At 39.5% G+C, this 20,893-nt stretch overlaps 1 protein-coding gene and 1 long non-coding RNA gene across 3 annotated transcripts in view; one reads left to right on the top strand and one right to left on the bottom strand.

The window, feature by feature from the left end:
- Positions 1-16,648, bottom strand: part of LOC134297413 (uncharacterized) — a 474,592-nt gene extending 457,944 nt beyond the window's left edge. The window contains exon 1 of one of the 2 annotated variants that reach the window (XM_062974975.1): positions 16,557-16,648. The gene's annotated coding sequence lies outside the window, so the exon portion shown is untranslated. Of the gene's footprint in view, positions 1-16,341; positions 16,435-16,556 lie in introns of those variants that run through there. The other variant, XM_062974974.1, reaches the window with a different exon arrangement.
- LOC134297414 (uncharacterized) overlaps positions 1-18,043 on the top strand; it is a 475,920-nt gene extending 457,877 nt beyond the window's left edge. The window contains exon 2 of the long non-coding RNA XR_010004140.1: positions 17,611-18,043. This is a non-coding gene — a long non-coding RNA (uncharacterized LOC134297414). The remainder of the gene's footprint in view (positions 1-17,610) is intronic.
- The last annotated feature ends 2,850 nt before the right edge of the window (positions 18,044-20,893 follow it).

The following is a 20,893-nucleotide window of genomic DNA, read 5'->3' as shown; positions in this document are numbered from 1 at the left end:
TTGTATTAGCCAATAGAAACCAATATTAACCAATTATACATTTTCATAGAATTCTAGAGTTGGAGTCAACTAGAGTCAACTCCCTTCTTCCAGGCAAAAGGGCATCACCCAAACTCTCCTAGCAGATGGCCATCCAGCCTGTAAACTAACTAATATGATTCCCCTAATGAGTTGGAAGGGAACCCCAAGGGCCATTCATTTAGGAATTTATTTCTAGCCCAGGACAAAGATTTACTTACTAGAAGTATCAATCAGTCCTTCTCTTTGCAGATTCAACAATTTATTGGAACTCTGGCTGGCTGCTGCTATGGAGGGACAAATCTCTCCCCTATCCTAATTCGGGCTTTCTGATGTAAGCAGAATTCTAGGAAAGGTAGTTTAGGCAGAGCCTTTTGAATTCTCTGACAAGGGCTTCTGGCCTTCCCAAACTGTATTTCCCAGGAAGCAGAGTTCACTGGGAAAGAGCTGGAGAAAGCATAGAATTCTGTGTTTCCTAATATCTGTAAAAATGAGGGAGAAAGGATCCCCTGAAGTTTCCCCACTTTCATAATTACTATAATGAAAAAGTAACAAAATTTCATTAATCTTGTTATAGTATTGAAATTTTCACTAATGACACTTTATAAACACCTTAGAAACAAAATGCCAACAACAACTAATTTTTTTTTATATATAATCTTTATTGAAAATTTTTATACAGTATGATAAAATCGATAAGTGAAGGGTATAGGAGAAAAGAGAGAAAAAAGAACTTAACAACAACTAATTTTAATGGATTTCAAAACCTTTTTTTATTGATCACACAGCCCTACTAGATAGGTTTTGTTCAGATTGTGCCTGTACTGAAATCACCAGATTGGTTTCTGAAGCTAAAAGCAGCACCCAATTTACTGGGAGCGTCCGTTGCAGGGTGGGGGTGCCTCTCCATGAAGATGGCAGCAGAAGCCCCCTGCTCGGCGGCAGAATTCCCACCATCATGGGTCAGGTGGCCAATTAGCAGCCTGCCTCCTCCTCTGGGCAGTGGGCTGGGGCCCACCGTTTATTGGCTGGGGTCGCCCCTTAAAAGGCGACCCCTAACCAGTACAGGCTCCATGCCTGCTTCTTTTGGCTCTCCCTTCCCACCCTGCATGTGGTATTGTTTGGTTATCTTTCCGTCACAACTCTGGTTGGTGTTTGGGCATGGGCCCTGGATCTGGTTGGCCTCCCCCCCGCCCTTGCCCATTGGAGGCAGGGGAATGTCCGGTTTACCAGAGGTGCAGGGTAACGCTGGCTCGGTCTTTTACCTGGCTGCACCCTGGCGTGCTTGGTATCGGTCAGCACTGGGCTGACCGATGTTAGATCCAGGACCCATGCATGTTGGCCAACCCTTTGTTACTGTTATCAATAAACAAGTTGTGGCCAATTGTTACCCAACCACGTGTTTGAGTCTTCCTTGGTTTCATGTTGGAAGGTACGTCCCCCTACCCACGCAATAAGATTGCTCAGCACCACTATGGTTTAAATAACATAGTCCCTTCTAGTAAGCAGCAGAAGCTGTGACACCCACTCTCAAACCATCCTTTAATCAGTGTGAGAAGGTGACTGGAGCCAAATAATCTAGTTCAGTTTATGATATCCCCTGACAGGAGATATTATAGGGGGAAAACATTTTTAACTTTTGCAGAGTTAGTGTAAATACAGTTTCTTAATTTTCTTTTTCCAAAAGGAAAAAAAATCTATACTACATGGTATTTAAGAGGACAAACTCACCAGCTAATTGGAGAGATTCCCTTATGAGCAAATGTTTGGGGATTTTAACTTTAAAAAAGTGAAGAAAAGGAAACAGGATAAGATAATTACAAAAACTATGGAGGAGGAAAAGTATTTTTTTCTTTATATTCCTCTCCTATCTAATGTCATGCACTAAAGATAAAGTTTGGAAGATTTGGAAAAGAGAAAAGTCAGGAATTTTCCACACAGGGTGGAACTGATCTATGAAATCCACTACTGAAGCTTGTAGTGATGTTGCCAACTTGGATGGCTTTAAAAGGGTATTGTAAGATTCATAGAGGATTTCCTCTTGATGGCTTATAGTCCTGGCATAAATATTTCCTTCAGTATCCAGGGAGTTATTCTTCCATGTATTCTTTGCAGCCAGTGAAGGAAATAAAGATAGTAGATACATTTATTTAATGGGAACTGAGAAGGCGAATTGAGTAGAAAATCCAGCCTACGCAGAAGTAAAACAAGTCAACTTTATTTATACCCTATCCCATCTCCCCTTAGGGACTCGTAAAACCAGGAGGCACAGCATTCGTGGCCAAACTGAACAAAATATCATCACTTCTTCAGACCCTACAATGTAAACAGATCATATCATCTTCTGGGGTCACAACTCTGAGCACTTGAGAAAGTTGATCCCAAAGATAACCTATATTCTGCCTATGGGGCCTTAAACTTTATTACTTGAAAACCATGAAAATGGCTATGAGAGCTCACCAGCTTTATTTCTTAATGTTTCCAAAACAGTCCTGTTAAAGCTGACCAAATGTGGCCATAGTTGACCAATCCATAACAAAGATTTAAGAAATACAATTTGACTAAACTGCCCTGCCAATGGCAAAAAGAACACCCCAAATAATTAATTTACTTCATTTCCAGTACTTTTTAGCAACACAATTCTTCATCTGTCCTACTTTAGTAGAAGAATAGACTTTAGAGAAGGTAGAATGACTATTCAGCCTTAAGATTACTAGCAAAGTCCTTTCAATGTAAGGAAGGGTGATAGATATTTGAAAAGAATCCAAAGAGTCTAGTGTTGTACAATGGTACACGTGTGTGGCCCCAGCTGATGAGGGGATAATGCAATTGTATACAGGCATGCTGTCACACCTATCCGTCTTTTCCATGTCCACGAACAGCAGCCTGGTATGTGACTATAATAGATGAAGGCACTGGGTGACTGCAATTGTTCCAATGTTCTAGCCTCCTAAGGATCTGGAAGAAATATAAGAAAGGAATGGAATTAAAACCCCTCTATGGCTGTGCCCATTGGAAGCAGTACTTAGGCCTATATCTAATGAGGAAATAAGAATTTATATGAAATATTTAACTAAAAGAAAAGACCAATGGAAATTAAAACTAGGGAAGAGATAGAAACAAGTGACTGGTTCTGTTACCATCAACTGCATGATCAATTTAGGAAAGATGTTTAAGTAGGTTTGTTAACAGAAAATCAACATTGGAAAGTATTCTTGAGAAAAGGAATAACGGCTTAGTTTCTAGATTATATAAATATCTACTAGAATACAATTTATAGGACAACCGAATAAAAATCACTATGATTTCCTGGGCTAAAGACTTAGGGAAAAATAATGTTCTGAAGAATTAGGAGCATTTTGGAAAAAGTGGATTTAAATTCTCAATAACTGACTCCATGAAAGAAAATATGTATAAGATGTTTTATAGATGTTATATAACACCAGAGACAATAGCCAAAATTGATAAAACCCAGCTAGGAGAATGCTGGTGGCGCAAGACGCAGAAAGGCACATTCTTCCACATTTGGTAGACCTGTAAGATGGTACAAGATTTTTGGTTTTTAAGGATGATTATTACTAAGAAAGTTAAGAAAAATCCAGAAATGTGCCTTTTGGGAATACTTAGAGAGAGAATTCGCAAAGGAGATCAGGAAATTTGTCAATATAGTTTTGTTGCAGATAGACTAACAATAGCAAAATCATGGAAAGGTGAAAAAGATCTATCTAAAAAGGATTGGAGAGAAAAGTTATTAGAATATATTCAAATGGCCAATCTATCTAATGTTATCTGGGGAGGAAATAATGAAGAGTTTGTTAAAAAATGGAGGCTAGCATTTGAATACTTGGAAAGGAAGACAAATGTGGACTTTAAAAAGCATCAAGGGGAATTTGCTAAAGTAGATATAAGGAGAAATTTTATGAGAAATGGGACTCACAGAGGGTAGTGTCAGAAGTCATAGATTTACGAGTGGGGGTAGGAGGTGAAATATTGTCTAGAATATAGCAGTATATTAGTTTGGGGAAACAACATACCTATATTAGATGTATTTGTCTATGTACAGAAGTTTCTCCTTTTAATGTTTTATCCCATTAACTTCAATCAATAAAATTATTATTATTATTTTATTATGACACAGCAAACAAGATAGATATGCTGGATTTTGTATCACAAAATCACAAGTCAAACACTTCCCAAGTGTCTAGGACTGTGTGATGTATTTTCGGATGATGCGCGCAGATCCCAGCAGGGTGGCCTTTTGCAGTTGGCAGATCGTGATTTTGTCAATGTCTATTGTTTCCGGCTGAGATCTTTTGGCACGGCACCCAATGTGCCCATCACCACTGGGACCACCTGCACTGGTTTCTGCCAGAGTCTTTGAAGTTCAATCTTGAGGTCCTGATAGCGGCTGAGTTTTTCCTGTTGTTTTTCGTCAATGCGACTGTCACCTGGGATGGCAACATCAATGATCCAAACCTTTTTCTTTTCCACAACTGTGATGTCTGGTGTGTTGTGTTCCAGAACTTTGTCAGTCTGGATTCGGAAGTCCCACAGTATCTTTGCATGTTCATTTTCCAATACTTTTGCAGGTTTGTGATCCCACCAGTTCTTTGCTGCTGGCAGGTGGTACTTGAGGCATAAGTTCCAATAAATCATTTGGGCCACATAGTTGTGCCTCTGTTTGTAGACTGTGCGATTTTCTTACAGCAGCTGAGGATATGATCAATGGTTTCATCGGTTTCCTTGCACAGTCTGGATTTTGGGTCATCAGCTGATTTTTCAATCTTGGCCTTAATTGCATTTGTTCTGATGGCTTGCTCCTGGGCTGCCAGGATCAGGCCTTCTGTCTCCTTCTTCGGGGTCCCATTTGTGAGCCATAGCAAGGTCTTCTCTTTATCAGCTTTTCCTTCAATTTTGTCAAGGAACCTTCCATGCAATGTTTTGTTGTGCCAGCTGTCAGCTCTAGTTTGTAGTGCGGTTTTCTTGTACTGGTTTTTTGTCTGCTGTGCTTTGAGGAGTTTCTGATTTTTGACTTCAATCAAAGCAGGTTCTTCACTTTGCTTTACATATTCTGCCAGGGCATGTTCTTCTTCTTTGACTGCTTGTTTTATTTGTTATTATTATTATCATTATTATTATTATTATTATTATTATTATTATTATTATTATTATTATTATTATTTAAAAAACCTTTCTAATTCCTAGCACAGCCATGTGCCTGCATGGCTGGTAGGGATGTAAAGAACATATGAAGATATTCAAAAAATAGTTCTGGAAATGACAATGAGGAGCATCCTAGTTGTTAAAGCCTATCACAATTTCAAACTGTGAAAAATGCACAGGGTTTTTTAAAAAAAATAAATAAATAAATAGAAAATTGTATTTTATGCAAAAAACGATTTTCCAAAAGATTTTCTGCATAGAAAACAGCAAAAGAAAACAGCATTTTCTTAAGAGAAAACCACTTTCTTGTGTAGATGTAATTTTGGCTCAGAAAAAGTAGGTAAATGCCATTTTGTGAGCATTTTGGTTTTGCCCAAAATAATTTCTAAACTGTGGACAATCTTTCAAAATGGTGCAATTTTAGTGACTTTCGTGTACTGAGAAAATAATAAATTAATTGTTCTTGCCTATGAGAATACAATTTCCAAAAATTAACATCCTCACCTGCTAGTCAACCCTTTCCTATGATACTCTGTTCCAATTTGCTGCCCTGCTCATAGTCAGTATTTTCTAACTGTAATTGCATGTCCATGCATATAATTGTGGCTTTTCTTATAAAAGATTTCTCATAGTTCTCTAAAGTCTGAGAATCTTCAGAAATAGGTTACATTTCCCTTGTGTGTTGATGTGGCAGTAATGGTTCATATTTGCCCCTGAACTTTCAAATGAAGAAAAGGACATTGTAGTTTTTGTTTTTTGTTTTTTGAAGTTTTACTGGCAGAACTCCAGAACTACCGATATATCTGCAAGGCCAATAAAATGTTCCTTCAAATTGAATGCAATAAATGCTAGCTTCATAGCAGCAGGATATCCATGAACTACAAATTTGCTGACAAAAGGGTTAAGCAACCCAAATTAATCAATGCTAACTGTTGGTATAATTGCTTAAATGTCATCTATACCTTAGAGGACTACTTCTCTAAATCATAAAACTGAATATGATTTTTTTTAAAAAAACAACAACATTAAATATCAATCCCTAACAGCAGAAGATTGTTTTAAAGTGTCTGTTTTGGAGATAATCAACTAAAGATCTATTTGAAAAAGGTTAGAAGACTCAAGGAGTACAGTCAACATTTTAAATTAGCTCTAATGGGGGGAAGCTATTTAAATGTGTTAACTCATTTAAAGTTTTGCACTTACATCATTTGCACATTAACAAATGCATTCAAAATTCAACTGGACATAGTCTAGTTTTTGGGCAAAATTTGTGTCAGAATACAATTCCACATGTATACAAATGTTCTAATTATTTGTTCAAATAAATACTTTATTTAAATAACTTTTTTCAAGGTTTAATACATTGTGGGCTAATACTCTTTGTTTCTTTCTAGCTGATATTTAAGAAATTCAGTACGCAAACAAGTACAGATTGCTGTGACTAAGGTGCCAAGCAAAAGACAACAACCTTCTTGGTTCTGAATTTCATTGTCCAAGTATTGTTTTCAAGGCTGCAGGGGTGTGCAAAAAAATCAAAATAAATCAGAATTCAGATCTGGACATATGAATTTGTACATATGAAGGTGGAATTCGAGGCATGCAGGAAAGGTAGGAGGGATTTAGAATTCAAATCACCCATTTTTTTGGAAATATTCTGTAACATTCAGATGTCTCCCAAGGTCAGTTTAATTTTCTCAACCATAAAGCAACTATGATAAAGCCAAGGGAGCTTAAAGTAAAGCCAAGGGAACTTTTAAAATCTCATTTTTGGCCACATTTTTTCAGGCACTGACAGAAGGGAGGTGGTAGGTATGGCCAATCACAGCCATTTTATCTGTAGTTTGGGAAGGCCAGGCCCACAATGGTATAGATTGCAAAAGGCCCTGCCGTAAACAACATTTCCCAGGCTGCAAAGCTGTTCAGTAGCCAAATAGCTGGCTTAGTAATCTCTGTTTACAGTTGGTCTAAATATAAAATAAGTAAATGGATTGAATCTGCAAAGAGGTCTAAAGCAAGCATAGCAAGTATTGCAAAGTGAAGAGAAAATAACCTGCTCTAAAAAACCCAATATATTTATTTCGGCCCAATTGCCATGAGGAAGGCACTGTGGGGGGCAGCCAGCCAGCCTTTTAGACTCAGTAACGATGAAATAAAACGATTGAATCTGCAAAGAAAATTAAAATTAAGTTATAGTATAAATATGTACTAAGTTGAAAATAGGTGGTTAATTGTGTGTCATATAGACAGACATTCAAGGGGATTGCTGTTGTTGCTTTTTTTTTGGGGGGGGGGGTTGGGGATAATGGATTTGCTCTAAGCCAATCTCTGTGATGGGCGGTAGAAAAAGTAATGACCTATATCAGGCATGGGCAAACTTTGGCCCTCCAGGTGTTTTGGACTTTAACTCCCACAATTTCTAAAAGCCCGAAGGCTGTTAGGAATTGCGGGAGTCGAAGTCCAAAATGCCTGGAGGGCCAAAGTTTGCCTATGCCTGACCTATATGGATGTTTTTTGAGGACCCCCTCCAGCTCAATAGGGGAAGCAAATGGATGTCAGGAGAGTTTTGATGGTGCCTTTCTGCCTGGAAAAAGGAGGTCAGTCTTGATGTTCCTTGATGTACTATGATTTCTGTTCTCCACCAATTTAACAAAGTTTGTGCCACACAAAGTTTCTGAAGTAGAACAATTTTTGAAGTAACGACCAAACAATGAAACAGGAAACAACACTTTCAAACCAGGAATAGATTGTCTTTATTATTAAAAATATTTTTATAAAAATTTTGAACATTCCCCAAAAATTCATGGATAAGTCAAACATTCTGGAATTTGGTGTGCTAACAGTGGTAAATACGTTCTACCACTGTAGCAGGTTTCATCAGAATAGACCAAAAAATGAGGGAGAGAAAAGCCCCTCAATTTCCCCACTGATGGTAATGTTTTCCTTAATGCACATGTGCGCCTGCCATTAATGAGGTACTTATGAAGATTGGAAGTTTCATAAAGTTTCAAAATGTTTACCTGCAAAATTTGAAAAGGTCCTTAAAAATGAAGCACCAGCACCTTTGAACACAGTTTAGAACCAATTTTTTGGATCATACATGCCTAGCTAGTAGCAATCCCACCAATCTATAGTGCTGTCATGTCGGGGTGCTTTGAATGTGATTTTTCTGCTTCTTGGCAGGGGGTTGGACTGGATGGCCCATGAGATCTCTTCCAACTCTATGATTCTATGTCCTATAGTATGCCTGGCCTGGCTCAGGTACTGCTAGGGAAAGTTTCCAGCAGAAGCGGTCTCTTTCCAGAAGTTTCAGCAAGATTGGAAAGGGTTAATCATCCTCTGAAACCAAGAAAGGATTACAGGTCACAGTGATTAGAGGTGGAGGCTGGATTAACAAACTCCAGCTGAAACCTTTAAATAAGGAAGCCTTGATAGAGGAGTTCTGGGTAATAGACAACTTTATATCCTTGTTCTATACCCTTGCTCTACTGCCCCTTGGTTTCCAAGAACTCCTGGCATTGAATTTTTGGACTTTGACCATTGGCTCCTTTGATTTCAGAACCTTGTATTCTCCTAGATTGTGACCTGGGCTGTTGTTGGTTATTTTTCCAGTCCTGATCCTTTAATTCTCCAGCTTGACTCTTATAATTAAACTTAGACTACAGCTTTGGACTATCCTTATAAGTAATTGTTTAGACTTTGTGCTTTGACTTCGGAACACTGACCTTTGCTTTGTTTGCATGAACTTCAGTCCAGAAGGTAATTGCTTTCTCTTTTTTTGAATATATTTTATTGGTATATATAAAATTAAAATACATCATAAAAGTGAGAACAATATTTGTTGAGAAAGTGAAGAAAATTAGAAGGGTAACTAAAGGGAGGGAAAGGTAGAAGGTATTTGCCTTCTGAACTGTGCCTCTGATGATGGAGCATAAACACGACAAGTGCTCCTACAGTACTAAAATATTCATCTCAGGTCTGTCTATGGTTTGCTACAGTGAGAAAAGGAGTTAAGAGGAGGCAACTCTCATCAGATAAAGATAAAGCTGATGAGAGTTACTTTTGAGAAGCAGTATTCCAAGTTAGAAAAATGCATGCATGCAACACTTTTCGACTGTCTTCATACTCAATACAGCACAGTCAGCCATACATTCTTCATGTAACATTTAATTGATATTCTATTTTAAAAAAAAAAAGGGTTTGTATGGTGTAGCAGTTGGAGTGTTGAACTAGGATTCCAGAAAGTCAGGGTCCTGATTGAGCCAATGTGGTGTAGTGGTTTTGTGTTGGATAGGGAAACTAGGTTAATTGGCCATGGAAAGCTACTGGATGACCTTGGGCAAAAGAAAATGATGAAAACAACAGCAACAATGATTTTGATCCCCATTCAGATATAGCAATCTGTTGGGTGACTTTTCCTCCTAATTTTTGAGGAAAGCAATGGCAGACCTTGCCTATAAATGTCTATGAATATGGTTGCCATAGGCTGGAACCAACATGAAAGCACATAACAAGAAGGAGAGGAGGAAAATAATACATTCAAAAGAAGCTAGAAACCGACTGTAGCTCCAATGCAGTGCAATCGCACTATGGATCACAATTGTATTAATTAGTAAAATTTACCTGGAATAGTTGTGGAAGTTTATTTTCTTTTGTGCTCTGACTTTTCTTCCTCCTTCCTCTTCTTCTTTGTTGGGACAAAGCCCTTGCCAAAAATAACAGTTTCAAATCTCTCATGATTGATTCTGACATTAATTGGAACCTTTTTCAAAAATCTGTACATTTATAAAGTTTGTACTACTTTTTGCATGGAAAATGGAAATGTACAGTTGAAACACACTTTAGGAAACAGAAAATGTGTATAAAACAGATACACTAGGTAAACACTTTAGATAAGAATATCAGCAATACAGTTTTTTCCACACTAGCTAATTGAGTATTCTGTCTGGTAATTTCTCAACAGGGTAATACCTCTGTGGTTTAAAAAACACTATTACAATTAAAAATTATTTCATAAAAACAGAATACACATAGAGCATAAACATAGAGCACATTTAGATGGTGATTCAATGATAATTAACACTCCAGGCAATATGTTAAACTGAATTCCAACCCATGTACATTTTGTTGTAACACCATGTGAGATTTTTGCATAAAATTGTCCAGGTATACCACATCAGTTATAACACTCCAGTAAAGAAAGCTCATTAGGAGAAGGAAATTCATCCTTAGGTAAATTAACTTTCTTAGGTGCAAAGAATGAGAAAGGATGGATTAAAATGTCCACATCTGCAAAAAAAAAAAAAGTGACCAATTTGAGAAGAAAACCTGACTCAATCCATGACTGGAGAGGGGGAAAAACTAATCAAATTATGATACGATGCGAAATACATATTTTGGTTGTAAAGAATATCAAAGTAGATATGTGAAGTCATCACCCAATTATGTTTACATTACTTTTGAGGAAGTGAGGCAAATTGCCTTAATCATATAAAGAAATCATATAAAGAAGCAGGTAGCTTGTTCTGAGATTCAAATAATTCTTCCCCCATCTTTACTCTGTAGTGTAGTGCCAGCGTCCATTTTGTATGCCTTCTTGTCTCCATGGCTGGCAAACATCTTGTCTCCATTGCGGGCAGCCATCTTGGCCACATGGCCAACAGCCATCTTGTCTTCATGGCTGGTGGAAAGCACTTTATGGGCCATGATGTCCTTTAAAACAATAGGGGTAGGTGAAGTTTTGCAAAGACTCTGTTTAATTATATGTGTGTGTGAAAGGACAGTCCTTTCAACAGCCGGCCCCGCAACAGCTTTCACAGAGGCAGAAACCTATGTGCTGGGAATACACAGCACAGGTGCATGCTCTCAAAAGATGTGTCAATTCCAGCATGCATGCACAATCTGCTCCGGGGCCCACTCTACCAAAAACTGCAGTAGAGGAAAGTTTGCCAAAATTAGCCAGAGGGAGAACCAATTCTCTCGGAAGAAAGCAGCCATATCCGCTGTTCCCAAAGGGTCCCAGTCCAATTAGGCTCCCTCAATTACGGGAGTGGTTAGAAATTTACCCTGACAGGGAGACGGCTAGCTATTTGCTTAATGGTTTTGAGTTTGGCTTTCGCATCCCAACGGTGGGTCCCAGGATCCCGTTCTTGTCTCCTAATCTAACATCCCTGATTGGCATGGAAGCAATTGTTAAACAAAACATTGAAAAGGAGGTCAGGGAAGGCCGAGTTCTAGGCCCTTTTTTGGAATGCCCTACTCCACAGCTCAAAGTTTCCCCATTGGGAATTGTGCCAAAAAAGGCCCCAGGGGAGTATCACCTCATTCATCACCTGTCATACCCGAGGGGCAGGTTGGTTGATGCAATCCTCAAAGATCAATGCACTGTGCATTATACTTCTTTTGATGCAGCCATTAGGTTGATTAAGAGTTGTGGTCACGCTGCTGAGCTAGCTAAGTGCGATATTAAGTCTGCATTTTGTTTGTTCCCAGTCCATCCCCTTGATTTTGAACTACTGGGTTTTCAATTTGATGGCCTTTTTTTACATGGACAGAGCTTTACCCATGGGATGCTCGATTTCATGTTCTGCCTTTGAGAAATTTAGTACATTTTTAGAGTGGGCCTTAAAGAAACAATCAGGCCTAGCAGGGGTGGTCCATCATTTAGATGATTTTCTTTTCACTGGAAGGCAAGGAAGCAGGTAATGTGCTTCCATGTTGAGCACATTCAACCAGCTTACTCGGCAGTTGCTTGTGATTTCTTTTCTTTTTTTATTTTATTTCCATTATTTGAAATGTATTTGCTGTACCAATGCTTTTGACACGAAATAAAAAATACTCGGCAGCTAGGAGTTCATTGGCAGAGGAAAAGACTGAAGGGCCAGCAACTAAATTGACATATCTGGGGGTTGAAATTGACATGATTTTCCAGTATTCCAGGCTGCCTATTGAGGAGGTGGCAGATCTGACGTTTAGGGTCCAGCAGTTTATTTCACGTAAGAAAGCCACCCTGCGTGAATTTCAGGAGCTCATGAGCCACTTGAACTTTGCATGCAAAGTGGTGGCACCAGGGCGGGCCTTTTTTGCATAAGTTATGCTATGCAATAGCCAGAGTGGCACTACTGCACAATTGCATTAGAGTTACAAACTCCATCAGGTCAAATCTACTGCTGTGGCTGGAATTTTTATCCAAATTTAACGGTGTTTCATTTTGGAGGCAGGACCTGATGTTAGGTAACACCCTTCAAGTTGCCTCTGATGCTGCAGGGTCCTTAGGATTTGGAGTGATTGTTCAAGACCATTGGTGTGCGGAGGTCTGGCTGCAGCAATGGCACGCAGAATGCATAACTGCGGATCTGATTTTTTTGGGAATTTTTCACTATCTTAGTGGCGGTGATCACTGGGGTTAAAAGTTTCGCCAACGCAACCGTTCATTTTTGGTGTGATAATATGGCCACAGTACAAGTTATTAACACTTTAACATCTAAGTCCCATAGGGTAATGGGTGCTTTGCGCCATTTTACACTTCATTGCTTGACTCATAATATACTATTTCGTGCTTTTCATATTGCTGGGCTAGATAATTCGGTAGCTGACGCTCTGTCTCGTATGCAGCTGGAGCACTTCAGGCAACTAGCGCCCTACGCAGACAGTCATCCGGAGCCCATGCCAAACCATCTCTGGCTGGTTGGAATGAAGAAATAATGAGGGGCATGGACATGGCTTTAGCACCCAGCTCCAGGAAAGGTTATCTCAGAGCGGTCGTGGAATTTAACGAATTCAGGCAATGTTATAATTTGTCTAACATTCTTCCAGTTCCCTATGAGCACATAGCACAATACTGTGTTCATTGCAGAAGAAGGGGCTTCACACCGCATTCAATCAGATCTAAATTAGCAGTATTATCTTATTGGCTTCAGGCCCAGGGCTTCAATTATATTGCCAATGACTTTCGCCTGCATAAGGTAGTGTCAGGATGGTCACAGGAACGTGGACAGCCACATGATGACAGGGAGCCCATGACACCTGATATTTTAAAAGGCTTGCAACAAATTTGGCCCCAAATTTGCAATTTAGTCTATGAGCAAGTTTTGTTTCACATAGTGGCCTTGGTGGCGTTTTTTGGGGCACTCAGGGTTAGCGAGCTGGTCGCCATGTCTAAAACTGACACCACACAGCGAGCACTCCATTTCTCAGATGTTTCATTTAGCCCCGAGAGTTTAGAATTGTTGATCTGGTCATCCAAGACAGATCAAAGGGGCAGAGGGGTGATTGTCAAATTGGCCATGTGCAGCAACAATGACCTTTGCCCCGTTAAGGCCATCTCAGCATTTTTAGCAGTTAAAGGTGCTGCTCCTGGGTTCCTTATTTTTGTCATCAGGATGGCTCCCTGTTGACAAAATATCAATTTTGGTCAATTAAAACCAAGGCGCTTAAGGCCTTGGGTTGGCTCACCTTAAATTTGGGACCCACTCCTTTTGTATTGGAGCTGAATCCACTGCAGCCCAGTTGGGCTACGATGTGGAAAAGATTAAGTCTCTTGGGAGGTGGAGCTCTGGTGTGTACAAGAGGTACATCCGCTCCTCTTCGTTTTTCTTACCTAGAGCTCTGGTGCATACAAGGGGTACGTCTGCTCCTTTTCTTTGAAGTTACCTGTTGCTTTCTTCTTGTTGCAGTTTCATTGGCGCATAGACGGAGGGTCCTGATTTGCAGTCACAGCTACATCCACTGGGTGAAATGTCAGGCACGCCATACTCCCTATGGTCCCTTGTTGTTTGGTCCTGGGTGTGGGCTTCCTCCCGACATTTTGGTCACTCGCCTTGGTGGGAATGACTTAGGCCTGCTTCAGAGCAGGGCCTTATTTTTTCAGGCTCGAGCTGATTTTATGTGAATATGGGAGGCTTGGCCCCATACGCACATTACCTGGTCTGCAATAATACCATGCCTGAAGTGGCCAGGTGGTGACGATCTTTGCAGGCTCGAAAGAGCAAGAAAGAGAGTTAATAGAGCAATTCGAGCTACTTTGACCCACAGCTATGGGTCAGTTATTATACATAATGCCATCACACACGACAAGAAGCATTTTTACCGAGAAGATGGTATCCATCTATCGGATGAGGGCAATTTTCAATTCCTATTCGACTTGCAGGTAGGAATTAGGGAGGTGTTAGAGAATTTTTTTGCGGGGGGGGGTTGGGGACTAGATAGACATCTGCCCCCATTGGTGGCGGAAAATTGATAGGGGAATATACAATCTGGTATACATCTAGGGCACCACCCCCTTTGGCAAGAAGGGCATAAGATAAAACACTCATCTGGTATTCATCTTAACAGGTGAGGTTAAACTAAAGGCCCTTGGAATGTCGGGAGTTTGGCCTAAACAACTTTATGGGAGGCTTCTCTTGTCAGGGTATTGTGTATTGTGAAATGTTAAAATCAATCTGGATTCAGCAATTATGGAGTTAATGAGAGTCTGCTATGATTGATGTATCACAGGACCAATGGGGTCAAGTGTGTTTTGACTGGGACGTACTATCTTGTTCCTGTGGAATTCCTGTGGAATGCGAGGGAGTTAGTTTCCTGTGTAGAGTGGAGAACAGCGATGAGCAATGGCTGTGTGTGTGCATGAGTCTTTCGGAAAGGACTCATGGAGGGGAAAGGACTGAATTTGCTCTATCTGTAAATAGATCATGTAAATTAAGTTGTTTGCCGTTGGACTACCAACTGAACCCTCATCTGCTGGAGTGAGTTTGTCCAGTGCTGTTTTCCACACGGGGAAACAGTCTGGAGAGAAGGAGGCAGACCGGGATGGTGAATTTTTTGGATTTCACTCTGCTACCCATCATCCCCGCTGACATTGGGTTATGGGCCCAGCACGCTTCCGCTGCGCAGTGGATGGAGATGCTGATGGCTGGTGAGCTTTCAGCAACTGTGCGGCCGTGAGAGGGATTCCAGAGACGGAGGGGACCCAAAAGAGAGCTCCAGTGAAGCTGCAGGAGAAGATTGTGACCGCCTGAGTCTGCACTTGAGTAAGTGGCAGTACGGCTTAATCTCAGGGACCGAGGGTCACGGAGGCAGCTGATTCACCGGGAGCTTAGGGTGTTGAATCTTGATGGCTGAGATGGCTGGAGAAAGCTTCATTTCCAGCATGGAAAAGCTATCTGATGAAAATTATGCATCGTGGTCAGTAATGATGCGGTCTTTACTCGAAGCACAGGATTTGCATAATACACTAGATGGAACAGATCAAAATGCTGAGCACAGGAGGAAAGCCAAAGCATATTTGATACTGTGCCTTCAACCAAACCAACTTGTCCATGTGAGAAACAAGGACACTCGTGAGGAGATATGGCAAGCTTTAAGAGATGTCCATCAGAGGGAGACTTGCATGTCTCAGATGATTTGGACTAAGAGGCTGTTTTCAGCAAAGCTTGTTCAGGGCCAGGATGTCAGAAAACATTTGGACAATCTAAAGCAATTATTGATTGGAGCTGAGGAAAGAGGCCTACAATATTCTGAAGCACAGAAGTGTTATCTGGTACTGTGCAGCTTGTCTGAGGACTGGGACTTTCTGGTACATTCTTTCCAGAATGTGAGAGTCCAGGATTTGGCTTTGGATTCAGTGTGTGGGAGAATCCAAGAAGAAGTGGACCGGAGATCGTTTGAAGTGGCCCAGAAGCAGACGATGGCACAGTGCGACCAGGAGGGGACGCAAGTGGTCGGCTTTGGTCCTAATGGTGTTCCTGGGAATCGTGAGGAAGTTGCAGTACATCAGGTCAAAACACACCATTGTTTTGTCTGCAACAGGCCGGGGCATTTTGCCAAGAGTTGCCCAAACAACAAGGCTAGAAGTTCTCGTGGGAACAGAGGGGCAAGGAATTTGTCAACAACAACTAAGCCCCAAGTGTTTATGGCTGTGGTGAATGGAAGGATCACCGAAAAGAACAAATGGTATTTGGACTCAGGTTGTACACACCATGTTGTTACAAATCTAAAACTTTTGAAAACCAGAAGGGATGTGTCTGGAACAGCAGTGACTTTGGCTGATGGAACTGAGAGGAAGTTCAACAAATGTGGCACTGTGTTCATCCCTTGCTTGAATGTGGATTGGGAAAATGTACTCTACATCCCAGAATTAAGTTCTAATTTGTTAAGTGTGGCTACCTTAACAGAGAACGGATATAGAGTAATTTTTAGCGGAATCTATTGCTATATTCAGAGAGATGGACGAGTAGTAGCAAAAGGTGTAAAAAGAAATAAAATGTATATGATGTTTGACAAAAATAACTTTCCAGATGGGGCACAAGTTTATTGTGTGAAACAGAAGATTATGCATGACAGGTGTATCCATCATCTTCACAGAGCGATGGGTCATGCACGTGTAGAGGTGCTCAGAAAAACTTTAGAAATATGCACAGACTTTGAGTGTGAGAAATGTGAAAATTTATTAGACTGTGCAGTTTGTTCAGAGATGGGAATTGAATCAAAAGAGCATCCTAAAAGATCTGGAATTAAGACCCAGGAAATGTTTGAAATGGTCCATCTATATGTAACAGAATCTGATGTAAAAAGCCAGGGAGGTTCTCAATTTACTTTGCTGTTAGTAGATAGACACACGAGATTTGGTTATATTTACTTCCTTAAGGATTTGAAGGAAGCTGTTGTAAAGGTGTCTAATTGGATAAACAAGGTTCAAAGGGTCTATGAACAGCATGTAGGTCAAATAGTTTTTGACAAAGGAATTAATGTGTGTAATGAAGAGATGAAGAAAATGTTGAGTGAAAGGAATATAGGTTTTAAAAATGTAAAATCAAATAAGTCAAATGAAGAAGGTGTGGCTCAAAATAGGATGAAGCAAATTCTTCACATGAATAAGTGTTTAATTAGAGATTCCAAAAGCTCAACTAAGAATTGGCCAGAGTGTTCACACACAAGTAATTATATTTTAAACAGGTTATGGGATGAGAAATTGGATGACATCCCATTTCGGAGAATGTATAAAAGATGTCCACAATTAAAACACCTGAGAATTTATGGTCAATTCGCCCAGGTACAAGTTCCAGCCAATCAGAGAAAAAAGGGAGAGCCTAAATGGAGAAGAATGCAATTCTTAGGCTACTACCAAGACAAGCTTAAATTTCACAGTGGTCTTGGGAGGCTTATTTTCTCAAAGAGGGCATACTTTGAGAGGGATGAGGCTGGGACAGGTTGCATTTGAACAAAGAGATGTTGTTTCATAACAATTCCACCAAGGAAGCGGAGGTACAGAAAGCTTCAGGTGGAGGGGGTTCTGTTGTTGAAAAGGATATGCAACGAACCATTAAGGAGGAGATGGTTACTCCAGTGAAACATGGGGAAGTACAGACTCCCCAGAAGAATCAGAAGAGAGGGGGTAAAGGGAAAAAATCACCTAAGCTTGAGAGTGAAGAGCAGGTGACAGAAAAAAGTGAAGATATACCTCTTCTTGAGACTGAGATTGAATCAGTTGATCAGTGGTCTCCAACTTGTCAATTGGCACAGGTGTTGCCAAAGCGCCAGAGATGCAAAAACATTGTGCCTGTTTATTAGTCTGAACGGAAATTGAAATATGTATATATGTTCAGAGAGAGTTAAATCATTTTTGTGAATAATTGTGATCGAAAAGTATGATTATGAAATGAATTGGATTTTAAGAGAAATTTGAGATCCATGGTTAAGCCAGCAGTGAGTTGTAATATAGTCTGGCAGCATCAAATTAATCTATGTGGCACAATGAATTAAGTTTTCAGAGGTTGGGAAAACTATTGATTAATGAAGTGAAGCATCAGTGTATTAGGTTATGGTTCTGGCATCGATTGTGTTAATAAAGATGCAAGAAGAGAGTTGATGTATTGTGATCAAAACAATTTACATGTGATTGAAAAAGACTGTATGTATACATGTATTATCTTGTGGAAGTTCAAGAAAGATTGATCAAATATGTAGAGAATTGATTTGAACATTTCGGAGGGGAATTGTCAAGGTATTGTGTATTGTGAAATGTTAAAATCAATCTGGATTCAGCAATTATGGAGTTAATGAGAGTCTGCTATAATTGATGTATCACAGGACCAATGAGGTCAAGTGTGTTTTGACCGGGATGTACTATCTTGTTCCTGTGGAATTCCTGTGGAATGCGAGGGAGTTAGTTTCCTGTGTAGAGCGGAGAACAGCGATGAGCAATGGCTGTGTGTGTGCATGAGTCTTTCGGAAAGGACTCATGGAGGGGAAAGGACTGAATTTGCTCTATCTGTAAATAGATCATGTAAATAAAGTTGTTTGCTGTTGGACTACCAACTGAACCCTCATCTACTGGAGTGAGTTTGTCCAGTGCTGTTTTCCACACGAGGAAACAGTCTGGAGAGAAGGAGGCAGACCGGGATGGTGAATTTTTTGGATTTCACTCTGCTACCCATCATCCCCGCTGACATCTCTGACACGTTCCCCTTAAATGGTTGCTCAGGTGCAGGCTAACCGGAGACCAGGTTTTTTCGCCCTTATCAGCCCAAGGGTAGGCCGGCTAAGGGCACTACCTTGGATGGGGTTTTTTTCCACCAGATTCTACACCAGAATAGAGTTACATTCAGTTCCAGAGTTAAATAGGTAACAATTAATAAAAGTTGCCCATATTTAAACCCATTCTAGTTGTGTTGTCTCGTTATTTCGGGGGTTGGCAGGCAAAACAATCACTTCCCATTTTTTGTTGTGTTTGCTGAAGGTTGTAAATAAAAAATGAAACTGAACTTTTTGTGAGAAAAAAAAAAACATTTCTGCCAAGGATGGAAGAAAGGAATTTTCCTGGCCAATTCCCTATGCACTTTTAGTACAGTTTAAATATGGCATGGTGTAATAATTACACTGGTACCCACCATTGTGTAACTGATTGTGAAATAGGTGACTCAACCAAGAACTCCCCTATTGTGTAATGGTTGATTACCCACCAATTTAAAAATGAAACAGTTTTCTGTATGTGCTCTCCCAGGACTTTATGCACCCTGTGAGAAAGTATAGTCATTTGCATCATGACTACTGACCTAAAGAGATTCTGACTGCAACATGTGACAAGACAAACTGACATTGCAGCCATATCCATCCTGCTGCCAGTGTGCCTCACATGATTCCCCCAACTTTAGCTATTAATGAGTAAAAGCTCCAAATCTCACAACATTCTCATCTTTCTGCTTCTGTACCAGCATGCTGGCTGGAAAGTAATGTAATCGGGTAGAATTCTCTTCTTATCCTCCTTGCCATTTCAAAATTGGAACAGTACTAGATGGGATTATGAGGGTGTGTAGAAATACAAACATGGAACTTTAGATTGGTGAATTAATGTAATTTTGCAAAATAAGAAAGGGGTGATATCAAGGGAGGTCAACACAGGATTTTATCCATTATCAATGATAAGGTGACTGTAGGGAAATAGTAGGTATATGTATAAAGTACTAAGTTTTAAGCATGTGTTAAGTTATCAAACAGTGAATTTCTATGTGAACTTCTGTGTGGGAAAGATTGTTACAGATTCTTCTGCAGATTTGGAAATGCAAAATTAAACTATTATAGTTGCATTGGACCTTTTTTTATGTGAGATCACCCTGAGAAGGAAAGAAATAAGTTCCACTTCTCCACACATTTAAGTAGCAGAAATTGATTTAGTGAGACAGAAGGATATAAAATGAGCCAGGAAGATAACCTACTATAGGTGAACTTGGCAATTTAATTCTATTTGTATCCATGTTAGAAGCACTCAAATTGTGTTAAATGTTATTTGCTCCTATGTAAGTAACATGTAAGAAAAAAAGGATTTCAGCCTTCTTAACAGAAATTGCCCCTCTGTTCTGTACTGCACTAATTTATATTTAGTTTGTATTTAATTTTATATTCAATTTACTTTTTTAAACCATATGTTACTCAACTTACAATGTTGTGTCCCCTTGGGGAGATAAAGCAGGGTATAAATAAATATTATAACAACAACAACAAGAACAACAACAATGAAATAGAAAAGAAAAAGATGAATATTTTGGAAAACTTCAGCATATAGGAATATAGCTATAACAATGACTAGATAAGATCCATAAATGTAAAGACATATTATTAATACTAATCAGGGTTATCCAAGTCATGGTATTCCTACTTTTTTAGGTAAAAACTGGAAAATGAAGAAATCTGTAAGGAACAGAATTGATTCATTTGAAATGTGACAAAGACAAAGAGTACTCCAGATACTATAGACTGCCCAATAAGGAGAAGATGTAGGTCCAAAAGTAAATAAAGCCTTGATTTTTACTAAAGCTAAAATTACTAAACTGAGACAATCATACTTTGGACAAATTATGAGGCATCATGACAAACTGAAAAAGACAATAAATGTTTGTAAAAGGGGAAAAGTGGAAGATAGTGAGAAAAGAAGAAAACCAGATTACAGATGGATAGATTCAAAATTGGGATTTCCTATTCATAGACCTATCTTAAGTCAAAGTCAGGCAAATGACAACAAATGAAAAATGTAGATAACATGCTTTAGTTCATGTGAAACAATTGTGTTGTATTTGTTGAAAAATGAGCACAAAAAGGCATCTGCTTTTAATAATGCGTATGGAATAATTTATTTGGTGGTGAAAGAATGTTTTCAATCAGATGTCACTCACAGTCAGAACATGCTCTCGATATTAGAAACAAGGTAAACTCAAGACTTTTA

Source organism: Anolis carolinensis, chromosome 3 (genome assembly GCF_035594765.1).
Source record: "Anolis carolinensis isolate JA03-04 chromosome 3, rAnoCar3.1.pri, whole genome shotgun sequence".
NCBI lineage: Eukaryota > Metazoa > Chordata > Lepidosauria > Squamata > Dactyloidae > Anolis > Anolis carolinensis.
The sequence above is the reverse complement of the archived record's forward strand: the minus strand, read 5'-3'. Positions and strand labels throughout refer to the sequence as shown.